The sequence below is a fragment of the Canis lupus genome, chromosome 8 (genome assembly GCF_003254725.2).
Source record: "Canis lupus dingo isolate Sandy chromosome 8, ASM325472v2, whole genome shotgun sequence".
Taxonomy (NCBI): Eukaryota; Metazoa; Chordata; class Mammalia; order Carnivora; family Canidae; genus Canis; species Canis lupus.
This window is the reverse complement of record NC_064250.1, coordinates 10,099,688-10,117,974: the sequence shown is the minus strand read 5'-3', so window position 1 is coordinate 10,117,974 and position 18,287 is coordinate 10,099,688. Positions and strand designations below refer to the sequence as shown.

The following is an 18,287-nucleotide window of genomic DNA, read 5'->3' as shown; positions in this document are numbered from 1 at the left end:
AGATGAAAGAGAGCAGAGGGCACCCTGCCATCTTAAACAAGGAGGGCAGAAGAAATTATTGTGAAGTCTTTGTAGAAGGAAGAATGTCCAGACACAGAGATGAATACAAGGCTGACTTGAGGACCAGGTGAAATGGAATTGCCCCATCAGTGACTTTGCACCTGGCACAAGTACCATCATCAGTAAGAAGCGTTTCACAACAAATTTCAACTCCATGCCACATTCTCATCTCAGCTCCAGGCTGAGACTGGACCTGCTCTTGTGCCCCCTTTGGGATCTTGAGGACGTTTCATTTCTCTATGTCTCTTGGCTTTGGTGAGAATTTTCAGATATGTCTTAACTTGACTCATTTGTTCAGCGAGAATCTTGAGGACACAATGAGGAGTGAGGATATTGGGCCAAAGCTCCCTCTGTTGGTGTGGACTTTGGGGAAAACATGAAAATCTTACTTTTGCTTATATGAATTTTAATGCTTTTATTTTTATTTATTTTTTAAAAATATTTATTTATTTATTATTTATGATAGACATAGAGAGAGAGAGGCAGAGACACAGGAGGAGGGAGAGGCAGGCTCCATGCCAGGAGCCTGACGTGGGACTCGATCCCGGGACTCTAGGATCGCGCCCTGGGCCAAAGGCAGGCGCTAAACCACTGAGCCACCCAGGGATCCCCTAATGCTTTTATTTTTAAAGTACATCTTTCTCTTCTGTGATTTTGGAGGACAATTTTCATGCACCAAGCATTAATTTAGGATCTACCAAGTGCCATCACAGAGCAGAAGGTAGAGAGGGCGTGGTTTGTGTCGACATAGCTTTGGGCAAGGTTTCCCTGAAGTGGGCTTTGTCAAATTGAATAGAAAAGCCCCTCAGGTGGAAATGAGGGAGGAGAACATTTCAAGGATAGCTGAGTCCCAAAGTCAAGAAAAAGAAGGACTTGAAAGGGGCAGTGGTAATTCATGAGTGAGGACAGCCAGTCAGGTGGTGGGGCAAGGGAAGTCAGTGAGGTCAGGGTCCTATACAAGTGGAGTTCAGATTTTATCTGGGCATTCGCCTAGAATTCCTCATCAGTGTCATGATGTGGGAGGTGTAATGGACATTTTTCAGACTGTTCCGCCAACCCCCAAATTCTCTTGTGCCCCTTTGTCAATTCCTCTCCTTACTTCCAGCCCCAATCTAATTTGACTTTCTTTTTTTAAAGATTTTATTTATTTATTTATTCATGAGAGGCACAGACAGAGAGAGAGAGAGAGAGAGAGAGAGAGAGGCAGAGACACAGGCAGAGAGAGAAGCAGGCTCCATGCCGGGAGCCCTACGTGGGACTCGATCCTGCGACTCCGGGATCACGCCCTGGGCCGACGGCGGTGCTAAACCGCTGAGCCACCCAGGGATCCCCACCTCAGGGATTTGACTTTTTGTCTTTGGGGTTCTGCCTTTCCATAAATGGATCCTACAATATGAGGCTTTTGTCTCTTTTTTTTTTTTTCCATTTAGCATAATGCTTTTGAGGTTAATCCCTATTTTTATGGGTATCAGTTCATTCCTTTTTATTGTTGAATAATCTGATACTATTTGATTACATCACAATTTGCTTAGCAATTTACCAGTTGATAGACATTTGGCTCCCAGTTTTTGACTGGAAAGTTGTCATAAAACTGTTTTGACTATTGTGCATAAAGTCCTTCTATGGATATAAGTTTTTCTTAGGTAAATACATAGGAATGAGTTCATTGGGTCATATGGTAAATATATGTTAAACTTCATAAGAAACCACTAAATTGTTTTCCAAAGTGCTGATGGAAACGTACAAGGTTATAATCAAAGTATGAATGTTCCAGTTGCTTGGCATCCTCAAAAGCATTTGGTATTGTCAGTCATTTTAATTGTACTCATTTTAGCAGATCTGTAGTGGTATCTTCTGGTGCTTGTGATTTCTCATGTTTTATAATGTGCTTATAAATTATACTGTTAGAAAATTTCAGTTTCCAATGGTTCATGGTCAATGTTGACCTTAAAAGTAAAGCACTCAGTTATTTTACCAACAAAATGGGTTCATTCTGGAATAACAGAGGAATTGCAACTCAGGGCATGCAAACTCTGGCAAACCACAGGCAAGTCTGGAGATCATATGAAAAGAATGATACTTTATAGAGAAGAGGGGGAAGTTGAGAGGGGCTTTTTGAATAAAAGTCCATTGGAGAAAAGTGAGAGTTCAGAGTGGGGACAGTTTCTTATTGGCTGAATTGTGGTAATTTTTTAAGTAGCTGAGGTTGTTGCTGGGCAAGGAGAAAGTCTTCCTTCTTATTAGGGACTGCAATTGAGGCCATGGAGTGGTAGGACATGAGAACTCCCCCATCTGGCCTCCTGACTGCATGTTTTTAAATTTAATATTATTATTTAAACATTTTTTAATTTAAATTAATTTTAATTAACATAGAGTGTAATAGTTTCAGAAGTAGAACTTAGTGATCCATTAGTTTCATACAACATCCAGTGCTCATTCATCAAACGCCTTCCCTAATGCCCATCACCCAGATACCCCTTACCCCTCTAGCAATCCTCAGTTTGTTTCCTATAGTTAAGAGTCTCTTATGCTCTGTATCCCTCTCTGTTTTTGTCTTATTTTTCCTTCCCTTCCCCTGTATTCATCTGTTTTGTTTATTAAATTCCACATATGAGTGTAATCATATGGTATTTATCTTTCTCTGACTGATTTCACTTAGCATAATACCCTCTAGTTCCCTCCACGTTGTTGTAAATGGCAAGATTTCATTGTTTTTGATGGCTGAATAAAATTCCATTGTGTGTGTGTGTATATATATACCACTTCTTGTTTATCCATTCATCTGGATAATGGATGGGCATCTGGGCTCTTTTCATTGGGGTGCATGTGCCCCTTCGAATCACTGTTTGTATCCTTTGGATAAATACCTAGTAGTGCAATTGCCGGGCTGTAGAGTAGCTCTATTTTTCAGTTTTTGAGGAACCTCCATACTGTTTCCCAGAGTGGCTGCACCAGCTTGCATTCCAATCAACAGTGTAAGTGGGTTCCCCTTTCTCTGCATCTTCACCAACATCTGTCATTTCCTGACTTGTTCATTTTAGCTACTCTGACTGGTGTGAGGTGGCATCTTGCTTTGGTTTTGATTTGTATTTCCCTGATGAGGAGTGATGTTGAGTATTTTTTTCATGTGTCTATTAGCCATCTGGATGTCTTCTTTGGAAAAGTGTATCCATGTCCATTTCTTAACTGGATTTTTCGGACATTAAGTTTGAGAAGTTTTTTTGTAGATTTTAGATAGTAGCTGTTATCTGATAAGGCATTTACAAATATCTTCTCCTCTTCTATCGGTTGCCTTTTATTTTGTTGACTGCTTCCCTTGCTTTGCTAAAGCTTTTTATCTTGATGAAGTCCCAGTGGTTCATTTTTGCCTTTGTTTCCCTTGCTTTTGAAGATGTGTGTAGCAAGTAGTTGCTGCAGCCGAGGTCACAGAGGTTTCTGCCTGTGTTCTTCTCTAGGATTTTGATGGATTCTTGTCTCACATTTAGGGATTTCATCCCATTTGAGTTTATTTTTGTGTAAGGTATAAGAAAGTGGTCCAGTTTCATTCTTCTACAAGTGACTGTTCAGTTTTCCCAACACCATTTGTTGAAGAGACTTTTTTATATTGGATACTCTTTCCTGCTTCATCAAAGATTAGTTGATCATAGAGTTGAGGGTCCATTTCTGGGTTCTCTATTCTGTTCCATTGATCTATGTGTCTGTTTTTGTGCCAATACCATACTGTCTTGATGATTACAGCTTTGTAATACAGCTTGAAGTCCGGAATTGTGATGTCTCTAGCTTTGGTTTTCTTTTTCAACATTCCTTTGGCTATTTGGAGTATTTTCTGATTCCATTCAAATTTTAAGATTATTTGTTCCATCTCTGTGAAAAATGTCGATGGTATTTTGAGAGGGATTGCATTGAATGTATAGATTGCTCTAGGTAGCATAGACTTTATAGCAATATTTGTTCTTCCAAACCATGAGCATGTAACATTTTCCCATTTCTTTGTACCTCTCTCAATTTCTTTCATAAGTGTTCTATAGTTTTCAGAATACAGATCCTTTTGCCTCTTTGGTTAGGTTTGTTCCTAGGTATCTTATGATTTTTGGTGCAATTGTAAATGGGATCGATTCCTTGGTTTTCTTTCTTCTACCTCATTGTTAGTGTGTAGAAATGCAGCTGACTTCAGTGCATTGATTTTATATCCTGCCACTTTGCTGAATTTCTTTTTTCCATTCTAGAAGTTTTTGAGTGGAGTCTTTCTGGTTTTCTATATAGAGTAACATGTCATCTGTGAAGAATGAAAGTTTGACTTCTTCTTTGCCAATTTGGATGGCTTTTATTTTCTTTTTGTTGTCTGATTGCTGAGGCTAGGACTTCTAGTACTACATTGAACAACAGAGGAGAGAGTGGGCATCCCTGTCATGTTCCTTACCTTAGGGGAAAAGCTCTCAGTTTTTTCCCATTGAGGTTTATATTCACTGTGGATTTTTCATATATGGCTTTTATGATATTGAGGTATGTTTCATCTATCCCTACACTACAGAGAGTTTTTATCAAGAAAGAATGCTGTATTTTGTAGAATGCTTTTTCTGCCTCTATTGAGAGGATTGTATGGTTTCTTGTCCTTTCTTTTATTAATGTGGTGTATCACATTGATTGATTTGTGAATGCTGAATCACCCTTACAACCCAGGAATAAATCCCATTTGGTTGTGGTGAATAATCCTATTCATGTACTGTTGGATCCTATTAGCTAGTATCCTGGTGAGAATTTTTACATCTATGTTCATTAGGTATATTGGTCTGTAATTCTCCTTCTTAGTGGGGTCTTTAGTTTTGGGATCAGGGCAATACTGGCTTCATAGAATGAGCTTGGAAATTTTCTTTCTATTTCTATTTTTTGAATGGCTTTAGAAGAATAAGTATCAATTCTTCTTTAAATGCTTGATAAAATTCCACTGGGAGGCCATCTGGCCCTGTATTCTTGTTTGTTGGGAGATTTTTGATTACTGATTGAATTTCTTTGCTGGTTATGGGTCTGTTTAGGTTTTCTGTTTCTTCCTGTTTCAATTTTGTATTTTATATGATTCTAAGAATGCATCCCTTTCTTCCAGATTGCCTAATTTGTTGGCATATAATTGCCCGTAATATTCTCTTATAATTGCTTGTATTCCTTCAGTGTTGGTTGTGATCTCTCCTCTTTCATTCGTGACTTTATTTAGGTCCTTTCTCTTTTCTTTTTGATAAGTCTGGCTAGAGGTTTTTTGAACTTATTAATTCTTTCAAAGAATCAGCTCCTAGTTTTGTAGATCTGTTCTGTTTTTGTTGATTTCTTTACCATTGATGTCTCCTCTAATCTTTATTATTTCTCTTCTCCTGCTAGATTTAGGTTTTATTTGCTGTTATCTTTCCAGATCCTTTAGGTGTAAGGTTAGCTTGTGTTTTTTAGCTTTTCTTGTTTCTTGAGAAAGGCCTGTATTGCTATATACTTCTCTCTTAGGACCTCCTTTGTTGCATCCAAAGGTTCTGAACTATTATGTTTTCGTTTTCATTTTCATTTGCTTCCACTTATTTTTTAAAATTCTTCTTTAATTTCCTGGTTGACTTATTCTTTAGTAGGATGCTTTTTAACTTCCATGTACTTGTGTTCCTTCCAAATTTTCTCTTGTGATTGAGTTCAAGTTTTAAAGCATTGTGATCACTCAAAATCACTTGGCATCAGGGAAATACAAACAGAACCACAATGAGATACTATCTCACACCACTCAGAATGGCTAAAATGAACAAGTCAGGAAACAATAGATGCTGATGAGGATTGGAGAAAAGATGAACCCTCTTGCACTGTTGGTGGAAATGCAGCCACTCTGGAAAACAGTATGGAGTTTTCTCAGAATGTTGAAAATAGAGCACCTGGGTGGCTTAGTTGGTTAAATGTCTGCTTTCAGCTCAGGTCATGATCTCAGAGTCCTGGGATCATGTCCTACATTGGGTTCCCTGCTCAGTAGGAGGGAACTCTGTCCCTCTCCCCTGCTTGTAATCTCCGTCTCTTTCTCAAATAAATAAACTCTCCAAAAAAGAAGTTGAAAATAGAGCTACCCTATGACCCAGCAACTCCACTACTAGGGATTTATCCCAAAGATACAAATGTAATTATCTGAAGGGGCACCTGCATCCCAATGTTTATAGCAGCAATGTCCACAATAGACAGACTATGGAAAGAGCCCAGGTGTCCACTGACAGATGAATGGATAAAGAAGATGTGGGGTGTGTGTATGTGTGGGTGTATGTAGTGGAACACTACTCAGTCATCAAAAAAAATGAAATCTTGCCACTTGCAATGACATGGATGGAACTAGAGGGTATTATGCTAAGTGAATTAAGTCAGTCTGAGAAAGACAATTACCATATTATCTCACTCATATGTGAAATTTAAAAACCAAAACAGGATTACAGAGAAAGAGGAAAAAATAAAATGAGACAAAATCAGAGAGGGATACAAACCATAAGAGACTTTTAATCATAGGAAACAAACTGAGGGTTGCTAGAGGGGAGATGGGGTAACTGGGTGATGGACATTTAGGAGGGTATATGATGCAATGAGCACTGGGTATTATATAAGATTGATAAATCACTGACCTCTACCTCTGAAACTAATAATATGTTAATTAATGCAATTAAAATAAAAAAGAAAATGTTATAACAAAAATAAGTTTCTTTTTTATTTTTATTTTTTAAAGATTTAATTTATTCATGAAAGACACAGAGCAAGTCAGAGACATAGGCAGAGGGAGAAGCAGACTCCCTATGAGGAGCCTGATGTGGGACTCAATCTCAGGACCCCAGAATCATGACCTGAACTAAAGACACTCAACCACTAAGCCACCTAGGTGCCCCCCAAAATAGGTTTTAAAATAAAATAAAACCTTGTTTTAGAGAAAACAAGCAAACAAACAAATCAAGCATTATGGTCTTAAAATATGCAGGAAATTATTCCAGTTTTTTGGTACCAGTTGGGATCTGATTTGTGACCCAGTATGTGGTCTATTCTGCTAAATGCTTCATGTGTACTCGAGAAGAATGTGTATTCTATTGCTTTAGGATGAAATGATCTGAATATATCTGTGAAGTCCATTTGACCCAGTGTGTCATTCAAAGCCCTTGTTTCCTTGTTAATCTTCTGCTTAGATTATCTGTTCATTGCTGTGAGTGGGGTGTTGAAGTCCCCTGCTGTTATTGTATTATTATTAATATGTTTTTAAATTTTGTTATTAATTGGTTTATATAATTATCTGCTCCCAAGTTAGGGGCATAAATATCTACAATGTTAGATCTTGTTAGATAGACCCTTTTATAATATAGTGTCCTTCTTCATCTTTTATTACAGCCTTCAGTTTAAAATCCTTTTTGTCTGATATAAGGATTGCTACTTCAGCTTTCTTTTGATAAACGGTTCTCTACTCCCTCACTTTCAATTGGGAGGTGTCTTTAGGTCTAAAATACCTGTTTCCTTCCCCAGATTAGGGAAGTTCTCAGCTATAATTTGTTCAAAAAAAAACCTTCTGCCTCTCTCTCTTCACTTTCTGGGACTCCTGCCATTCATATTAATTTGCTTTATGGTATCACTGATTTCTGAAGTCTCCCTTCATATTCCAGTGGTTGTTTTTCTCTTTTTTTCTCAGCTTTCTTATTTTCCATCATTTTATCTTCCTTATCACTGACTCCCTCTCTTATTTATCCTAGCTGTTAGAGCTTCCATTTTTTTACTGCATCTCAGTAATAGCATTTTTAATTTTGGCCTGATTAGATTTTAGTTCTTTTATTTCTATAGTTAGGGATTCTCTAGTGTCTTCTATGCTTTTCTCAAGCCCAGCTAGTATCTTCATAATCATTTTGAATTCTACTTTTGACACCTCACTTATATCCATATTTGATTAAATCCCTGGCAGGGAGTACTTCCTCCTGTTCTTTCTCTTGGGGTGAGTTTCTCTGTCTTAGCATTATGTCCAGAAGAGAATAGAAGAAAGATAGAGAAAAGAACAAAACAATGCCATAAAAAACAAACAAACTAAACTAACTAGAAGAAAACAGAAACAAAACAAGAAAAAAATCAAAGAAGAAGTAAAATAGAACAAAACAATAAACTAGATCCTGGATATATTTTGATCTGTTTGTTAAAAAAAACTAGATTCCAGGGGCACCTGGGTGGCTTAGGTCATGATCCCGGGGTCCTGGGATTGAGTCCCACAGGAGACTCCCTGAGGGGAGGCTCCCTCTGCCTATGTCTTTGCCTCTCTCTCTGTGTCTCTCATGAATAAATAAATAAATCTTAAAAAAAAAAAAGATGCCAAAATAGGAAAGAAAGACTTATATATAGGGGTGCCTGGGTGGCTCAGCGGTTGAATGTCTGCCTTTGGCTCAGGATATGATCCTGGATTCCCTGGGATCGAGTCTCACATCGTGCTCCCTGCGAGAAGCCTGCTTCCCCCTCTGCTTATGTCTCTGCCTCTCTCTCTCTGTGTCTCTCATGAATAAATAAATCTTTTTTAAAAAAGACATATATATACAAAAATAAAATACAATGCAAGGAAACAATAAATAAATAACCAGAAAATTTTAAAAAGAATTGGAAAAATAAGAATATAACTAAAAAAAAAAAAAAAAAAACCCACAACAACCCTGAAGGACTAAAGAATAATAGACTGCAAATGCTATATACTGTTTTCCCCAAGAGCTGAAGTTTTGCAGTTCTCTCTGATGGTTAAACTTGGTATTAGCCGGTTGTTCCTGCTGGCCTTTTGGGGTGAGAGGCCTGCTGCCCTGATTCTCAGGTGTCCTTGCTTCGGTGGAATCGTGCTCCGCTGGCCAGGGGGCTGGGCTCAGTGTAAGTGGCTCGGGCTCGCACTAGGTGGCGCTGTTTTGCTCCTTCCAGCACTGATGCGAGGGATGAAAACGGCAGCGCTGGACTCCTTAGCCCTGGAGCTGAAAGGTCCGGCCCCTCACTCTTCGGGGAGCCCTCACAGGAAGGCAGTCAGTCACCCTTGTGTCTCCCTGGTTTCTGTCCAAACTCTGCGGGTTTTTTATTTCAGGCACTTGACGCAGGTTCCATTCTCCAAACTTCAGGGACTCTTGCGGCATGCACCTGCACTGCTCCCCGGGGGGGGGGGGGGGGGGGGCTGGTCCTCGCCACGCTTCTGCCTTTTGGGGGGCCCCGCCAGGAGAGCGGCGGCGCGCTGGTGCCGCAGTTCACCGCTTATGGCAACGGAGAGCAGAAAGCTGGCGCGCAGACTGCGCCTTTGGTCGGCTTCCCGCTCTGATGCCTGGGAACTTTGCTGCCTGGGGATGGAGGCAAAGTTCTTCTGACCCTGGGGAGCCTGAGGCCGCGCCGTCCCACCTGCTCCGGCCCTGCTTCACCACCCGAGGCCCGCGAGGCCGGGGCGCCCCCTGCTGTAGCCGACTTCGAAAAGTTCCCATTTTGTGCTCCACTGAACATAGTAATCCGCAGTAGCCTCCTTAAGAGGGCCCCCTCCCCTCGCAGCACCCCGATAATATAACACCCTACATTCATGCCTCCACACCTCCCACCTTCCTAAAAGCTGTCACTTTTCTATTTGTAGGATAGCAGCATTTCTTTTCTCAGATCTCTGATAGATTTTGCTGGTGTTCAGAATGATTTGCTAACTGTCTAGCTAGCTGAATTCCAGGGATCAGGGAACTTAGGGTCCCCTACTCCTCCACCATCTTCACTCCTCCTTTAAATTATTTTTAAATTAAGTTTTTAAATCTTAATTCCAGTGTAGCTCATGTTCAATATTATATTAGTTATGGATGAACAAAATAGTGATTGAACAATTCTATATATTACTCAGCGCTCATCATAGTCCCCATCACCTATTTCACCCATCCCCTCACCCATCTCCCCTCTGGTAGCCGTCAGTTTGCTCTCTATAGTTAAGAGTCTGTTTCTTAGTTTGTCTCTCTTTTTATCTTGATATTTGTTTGTTTCTTAAATTCCACATATGAGTGAAATCACAACGGATTTATCTTTCTTTGACTGACTTACTTGACTTATCATAATACTCTTTAGCTCCATCCATGTGGTTGCAAGTGGCAAGATTTCAAAATTTGGTTATTGGAAATAATGTTGCAATAAACATAGGGGTGATTAGTATCCCTCTGAATTTGTGTTTTTGTATTTTTTGGATAAATATCTAGTAGTGCAATTGCTGGATCATCGGGTAGTTCTATTTTTAACGCTTTTGAGGACTCTTCATACTATTTTCCACAGTGGCTGCACCAGCTTGCATTCCCACCAGCAGCACATGGTGGTTCCCATTTCTCCACCTCCCCACCAACACTTAGTGTTTCTTGTGGATTTGGTTTAAGCCATTCTGACGAGTGAGAGGGTATCTCATTGTAGTTTTGATTTACATTTCCCTGATAGGTGATATTGAGCATCTTTGCATGTGTATGTTGGCCATCTGTATGTCTTCTTCGGAAAGATGTCTGTTCATGTCTTCTGCCCATTTTATAATTGGATGATTTTGTTTTTTGGGTGTTGAATTTGATAGCTACTTTATAGATTTAAACACTAACCCTTTTTAGTTAGGATATGTTATTTGCAGATAGCTTCTACCATTCCAAAGGTTGCCTTTTAGTTTTACTGACTGTTTCCTTTGCTATGCAGTAGCTTTTTATTTTGATGTAGTCCCAGTATTCTATTTTTGCTTTTCTTTCCCTTGCTTCAGGAGATATATCTAGAAAAATGTTGCTATGGCCAATGTTAGAGAAATTATTGCCTTGCCCTCTTCTAGGATTTTTGTGGTTTCATGTCTCACATTTAGGTCTTTAACACATTTTGAGTTTATTTTTGTGTACGGTAAAAGAAAGTGGTCCAGTTTCATTCTTTTGCATGTAGCTGTCCAGTTTTCCCATAACCATTTGTTGAAGAGACTGTGTTTTGCCCATGGCATATTCTTGTTGAATACCAGTTGATCATATAATCATGGTTTTGTTTCTGGGCTTTTTATCCTGTTGGGCTGATCAATGTGTCTATTTATGTGTCAGTACTGTACTGTTCTGACTACAGCAGCTTTGTTGTATAACTTGAAATCTGGAATTGTGATACTTCCAGCTTTTTCTTTCTCAAGATTGTTTTGGCTACTCAGGGTCTGTTTTTGGTTTCACACAAATTTTAGGAATATTCTCATTATGTGAAAAATCCCTGTTTTTTTTTAAATCCCTGTTTTGATAGGGATTGTGTTAAATGTGTAGATTGCTTTGGGTCATACAAACATTTCTATAATATTTTTTTTTCCAATTCCTGTGCTTGGAATATCTTTCCATGCATTTGTGTCATCTTTAATTTCTTTCATCAATGTTTTATAGTTTTCTGAGTATAGGTCTTTGGCCTCCTGGGTTCAATTTATTCCTAGGTATTTTATTCTTTTGGTGCAATTGCAAATGGGATTGCTTTCTTAATTTCTTTCTGTTGCTTCAGTATTTGCATGTTAGAAAGGCAATAGATTTCCGTACATGGATTTTGTATCCTGTGACCTTACTGAATTTGTTTATCATTTCTAGTAGTTTTTTGTTAGCATCTTTAGGGTTTTCTGTATATAGTATCATGTCATCTGCAAAGAGTGAAAGTTTTCCTCTTCTTCCTTACCATTTTGGATGCCTTTGATTTCTTTTTGTTGTCTGATTGCTGTGGCTGGGACTTCTAGACCTGTTTTGAATAAAAGTGGTGAATGTGGACCTCCTTGGCATTCCTGATCTTAGGGGAACAGCTCTTAGTTTTTCACCATTGAGTATGATATTAGCTGTAGGTTTTTCACATCAGACCTTTATTATATTGAGGTGTGCTCTCTCTAAACCTACTTTGTTGAGGGTTATTATCAGGAATGGATGCTGCACTTTGTCAAATGCTTTTTCTGCATCTATTAAAAATGATTATATGGTTTTTATCTTTTCTCTTATTGATGTGATGTATCACACTGATTTTGCAAATACTGAGCCACACCTGCATCCTGGGAATAAGTCCCATATGATGGCTGGTGAATGATAGTTTTAATGTATTGTTGGATTTCATTTGTTGAGGTTTTTTGCACCGTGTTCACCAGAGATGTTTGCTTGTAGTTCTCTTTTTTTGTGGTGTCTTTATCTGGTTTTGGTATCAGGGTGATGCAGTCCTAGTAGAATGAATTTGTCAGTTTTCCTTCCTCTCTCCTGACTCCATTTTTTACAAAAGATTTTATTTATTTATTTGACAGAGAGAGCACAAGTAGGCAGAGGAGCAGTCAGAGGGAGAGGGAGAAGCAGGCTCTCTGCTTAGCAGAGAGCCTGGCCTGGGGCTTGGTCCCTGGCCACGCAGGTGCCTTTTTCCTTATCAAATTATTGCTCTACTGAGGTCCTTAATGGTTGTTGAATGAAAGCAGTGAGAACAGACTCAATCTGATAGGGGAAAGCATTTAGTCTTTCACCACAGAGTATGATGGTAACTATAGGTTTTCATATGCATTTGTTACCAGTTTTAGGGATGCCATTTATACTCATTTGCTGAGAATGTTTATCACAAATGGATGTTGAATGTAGTCAAATGTTATCTTCTGCATCTATTGAGATCCTCATGGGCTTTTTCTTTTTTCCCTCCTTAGTGGTGGATTGCACTGCTTGATTTTCAAATGTAGAACAAATTTTGCTTTGACCTTACTTGGTCATGATGTGTTATTCCTTCATAGTGATGGATTCAACTTGCTAATATTTTGTTGAAGACTTTTCAAATTTATTTTTCTTCATTGTTTTGTCTGGTTTTGTTGTCAGGGTAACGCTGGCCTCATAAATGAATTGGGAAGAGATTGAGTAGAACTGGTATTTTTTTCCCCCCTTAAGTGTCCAGTAGAATTTATCAGTGAAATTATCTGAGCATGAAGTTTTCTTTGTGGGGACTTTTAAAACTAGGCCTCCAATTTCTTTAATAAATACCGGACTACTCAAGTCATATATTGTTTTTAAGCGAGCTTTTGTAGTTGAATGCCTTTTAAATCACCCGTTTTATCTAAGTTATCAAATTATTAGCCTTACATTCCTGGTTTTTCCTTACTATCCTTTTAATATCTTTGACATCTGTAGTGACTTTTCATTCATTCTCAATATAAATAATTCATGTCTGCCTTCTTCTAGATCAGTGTGGCTAAAGGTTTTTACATTTTATTGAAATTTTCAAAGAAAATTTGAATATGCCTCTGAAGCTTTTAGTTTCATGTATGTTCTGTATTTTTCTCTTTTCTATTTAACTGGTTTCTATTTTATCATTTGTTTCTTTCTGCATATTCAGATAAAACTTGCTCTTTTCCAGGTTTTTAATATAGAAACTTTAATTATTAAGACTTTTATTCTTTTTTAACTAGAAGCATTTAAGGTTATAAAATTTCACTCCAAGTACTGCTTTAGCTGCATTCAACACATTTTGATATGTTGTATTTTCATTCCATGCAAAATATGTACTAATTTCTCTTGCCATTTCTCCTTTGGCTCAAGGGTTATCTAGGAGTGGATTGTTTAGTTTCCAAATCTTTGGGGACCTTCTGAAAATCTTTGTGTTACTGATTTCTTGTTTAGTTCCAGTCTGTTCAGACAACCTACTTTGTATGGTTTCAGTCCTTTTAAATTTGTTAATATTTGTTTTACGGCCCACTATATTGTCTATGCAGATGAGTGTTTGATGCTCACTTGAAAAAAAATGCTTATTCTACTTCTGGGTGGAGTATTCTATTAATATCAATTAGGTCAAGTTAGCTGAAGGTGCTGCTCAAGTCAACTGTATTATTGCTGATTTTTTGGGGGGGTATTTGTTCTATCAAATAGTAAAAGAAGAACATTGAAGTCTCCATATATAGTTGTGTGTTTGTCTGTTTTTTCCTTTTAGTCCTATCAGTTGTCCGTTACATAACTTGCTCTATCAGGTGCAAAGGTATTTAGGACTATTAGGTCTTCTTGATGAATTGGCGCCTTTATCCATAGGTAAATGCTTCTCTTTACCTTTGGAAATATTCTGAAGTTATCTTTGTTTGACATTAATATAATCTCTCTAACTTCTTTTTGACTAGTGTTCACATAGTAAATATTTTCCCATTCTTTTATTTTTAATATATCTGTATCTTTATGTTTATTTTTTTATTTTTTAATTTTTGTATCTTTATGTTTAAAGTGACACCTTGGGATGCCTGGGTATCTCAGTGGTTGAGAGTCTGTCTGCCTTTGGCTTGGGGCTTGGTCCTGGGTCTGGGGATAGAGTCCTACATGGGGCTCCCTCTGAGGAGCCTGCTTCTCCCTCTGCCTATGTTTTTGCCTCTCTCTCTGCGTCTCTCATGAATCAATAAATAAAATCTTTTTTTTTTAATTTTTTTTATTTGCGATAATCACAGAGAGAGAGAGTGAGGCAGAGACACAGGCAGAGGGAGAAGCAGGCTCCATGCACCAGGAGCCCGATGTGGGACTCGATCCCGGGTCTCTGGGATCGTGCCCTGGGCCAAAGGCAGGCGCCAAACCGCTGCGCCACCCAGGGATCCCCAATAAATAAAATCTTAAAAAAAAAAAAAAAGTGACATCCTTGTGGATGGTTTTTTCTTTCAATCTGACAATCTCTACCTTTTAATTGTGTTAGATTATTTATATTTTATATAATCATTGCTATGGTTGGATTTATATCTCCATCTTGCTAGTTGTTTTCTACTTATCCTATCTCTGCTTTCATTCTGTTTTCCTATGTTCTTTCAAATTAGTTGGGTATTTTAAATAATTCCATCTGTCTCTATTATTGGCTTATTAGTTACATGTAATCTTGTATTTTTCTTTAAGTGCTTGCTTTGGATTCACAATAAACATCTTTAACTTTTCACATTTAGCCAAGTGAATACGTTTTTTAAAGATTTATTTTAGTGTGTGTGGGGGAGGGAGGGAGAGAGAAAGAGAGAGAGCGCGTGCGTGCTCGAGAGAGAGAGAGAGAGAGAGAGAGAGAGAGAGAGAGAGAGCATATCTTAAGCCACCCAGGCACTCCAAAGTCAACAAATTTTTATTTAAGGAATTTTACATGTGATTCCTTCCACTGCCAATTACTGTAGTTCCTCCAAAGTCAGAATTATAATCTTTAAAATAGCTCTTTTAAAAAGAACTTTATTTAGTCCACAGTTGTCACTATCAGTTCTGTAATCTTTGAGATTCAGTTTATTTACTTCAGGGCCACGTTTAGGGTTAGTAGATGGATCTGGCTGGTTCTCAATTTCAAATATCCTCAATGTGAATGAGTTCAAATAATTTTCACCCCTAAACTATTACACTCTAGAACTATACAGATTATTGGGATATGCCAATATCTAAGATTTTAAAATGTTTCTATTAGGTCTTTCACAGAGTTTTAGCAGATATATCTTGTAGTTCTTTCAGACGGATCTAACACACAGTTCTGTGAAAAAAGGAAACTATGAGACGTTTCCAACAATATAGGTCTATAGAAAAAGCCCCATTGGGACAGACCTCAACCAAATAATTTATCTTCTAATAGTATAGTCTCATTTCTTCTGTTCTATCCTTTGTGCTATTGATTTACTTTTTGCCTCTCTGTATATTATTAAACTCACAATGCATAGTTACTACTTATGCTTTAGACAACTAATAATGTTTCAAAAATCCTAAACAAAAATAAAAAAAAAATCTATCTCCACTTTTTACCATCTTTAGGACTCTTCAATCCTTTGTATGAATCCAAATTTCAATCTAGTTTCAATCTTTCTGCCAGAAGAATTACCCTTTAACATTCATAATGCACAAGAGCTGGTAAGGCATTCTCTTTGTCTAAAAAATTTTTATATAATCATTATTTTTGGAAGATTTTTTTCTGGGCATAAAAATTCCGAGTGGACTTATTTTTTTTTGCTGTTGTTTATGCACTGTAAGACATTGTCACTTATGTTATCTTCAGGTTTACAATTTTTTTCTGAGAAAGTTTGCTGTCTTTCTTCCTTATTATATAAGGTCATTATTTCTTTTTCTTTTTTTTTTTTAAGATTTATTTATTTATTTATTTAGAGAGAGTGAAGAGAGAGGCAGAGACACAGGCAGAGGGAGAGGCAGGCTCCACGCAGGAAGCCCGATGTGGGACTCGATCCCAGGTCTCCAGCATCACACCCCAGGCTGCAGGCGGCGCTAAACCGCTGCGCCACCGGGGCTGCCCAAGGTCATTATTTCTTAATTCCCTGATTGCTGTCTAGTTTTTCTCTTGAATATTGATTTCCAGCAGTTTGATGTGTGTGTGTGGGGGTGTGTGTATATGTGTGTGTGTGTTTAATTCTGTTTGGAGTTCTCTGAGCTTCTTGGTTTTGTGGTTCATGAATTTTGAAAAATGTATAACTATTTTTAAATATTTATTTTGCCCCATTATTTATCTTTTCTCCTTTTGTAATGATTTCACAAGATCTTGAATGTGTTTTTCCCTCTCTTTTTTTCTCTTTGTGCCTCAGTTTGGATAATTTCTATTTACCTATTTACCTATTTTCAGATTCACTAAATCTTTTCTCTGCTTTGTTGAGTATGCTGATAAACCCATTAAAGGAATATTTCATATCTGATATGTTTTTATTTCTAGAGTTTTCTTTTTTTTTTTTAATTTTTATTTATTTATGATAGTCACAGAGAGAGAGAGAGAGAGAGAGAGGCAGAGACACAGGCAGAGGGAGAAGCAGGCTCCATGCACCGGGAGCCTGATGTGGGATTCGATCCTGGGTCTCCAGGATCGTGCCCTGGGCCAAAGGCAGGCGCCAAACCGCTGCGCCACCCAGGGATCCCTATTTCTAGAGTTTTCATTTGACTTAAAATTTTCATCTATCTGCTGAAATTCTCCATCTGTTGTTCTTGTTAAATTAGTTTTCATTTTCTTTGGATAAATACACAGTAGTGGAATTACTAGATCATATGGCATTTCTATTTTTAATTTTTTGAGGAAACCCTGTACTGTTTACTAGAGTAGTTGTGCCAGTTTACATCCCTACCAACAGTGCACAGATGTTCCTTTTTCTCCATATCCTCACCAACATTTGTGATTTACCTTTTCAATACTAGCCATTGTGACAAGTGTGAAGTGGTTTCTCATTGTGGTGTTTATATGCTCCTTGCTAATCATCAGGGAAATGCAATTTATGTATCTGATTGCCATCTGTATGTCTTTGGGAAAATGTCTATTAAGATCCTCCGCCCATTTTTTAATTGGATTATTTGGGGTTTCTTGGTGTTGAGTTGTAGAAGTTCTTCATATATTTTGGATATTAACCCCTTAATGGATATATCATTTGCAAAAATGTTCTCCATTCAGTAGATTACTTTTTCATTTTGTTGATAGTTTTCTTTGTTGAGTGAAGTTTTTTTTTTTTTAATTTGGTGTAGTCTCCCTGGCCTGAGAAGACAGATCCATAAATATGTTGCAAAAGCCAATGTCCAAGAAATTACTGCCTGTAGTTTCTAGGAGTTTATGGCTTCAGGTTTCATATTTGGGTCTTTCATTATTATTTTGGGTTTATTTTTGTGTATAGTGTAAGAAAGTGATCCAGTTTCATTCTTTTTCATGTAGCTGTCCAGTTTTCCCAGTATCGTTTGTTACAAAGGCTGTCTTTTCTGCATTGTATATTCTTGCTTTATTTGCCATAGTTAAATGATGATACAAGTGTGGGTTCTCTAGCCCTCAGTTCTCTGAGTTCTCTATTCTGTTCCACTGATCTGTTTTGTTTTTGTCCCTGTACCGTATTGCTTTGATTATTATAATTTTGTAGTATATCTTAAAATCTTTTTCAAGATTGCTTTAGCTTTTGTGGTTCCCTGTAATTTTAATATTATTTGTTCTAGTTCTGTGAAAAATGCTGTTGGTATTTTGAAAGGGTTTGCACTGAATCTGTACATTGCTTTGGGCAGTAAAATGGCCCTACATTTTAACAATATTTGTTCTTCTAGTCCATGAACACAGAATATCTTTCCATGTGTTTGCGTCATCTTCAGTTTCTCTCATCACTGTTTTGTAGTTTTCAGAGTACAGATCTTTGGCCCCCTGGGTTAAGTTTATTCCTAGGTATTTTATTCTTTTTGATGCAGTTGTAAATGGGATTATTTTCTTAATCTCTTTTTGCTGCTTTGTTTTTAGTGTGTAGAAACACAACAGATTTCTGTGCATCAATTTTGTAGCCTGAAACTAAATTTATT

The 18,287-nt window shown here is 37.7% G+C and overlaps 1 non-coding gene across 1 annotated transcript; it reads right to left on the bottom strand.

Moving 5' to 3' along the window:
* Positions 1-15,466: 15,466 nt before the first annotated feature.
* On the bottom strand, positions 15,467-15,584 carry LOC112658198 (small nucleolar RNA SNORA18). Its single transcript, XR_004818363.1, has one exon. It is a non-coding gene; the product is annotated as a small nucleolar RNA SNORA18 (small nucleolar RNA).
* Between the last annotated feature and the right edge of the window lie 2,703 nt (positions 15,585-18,287).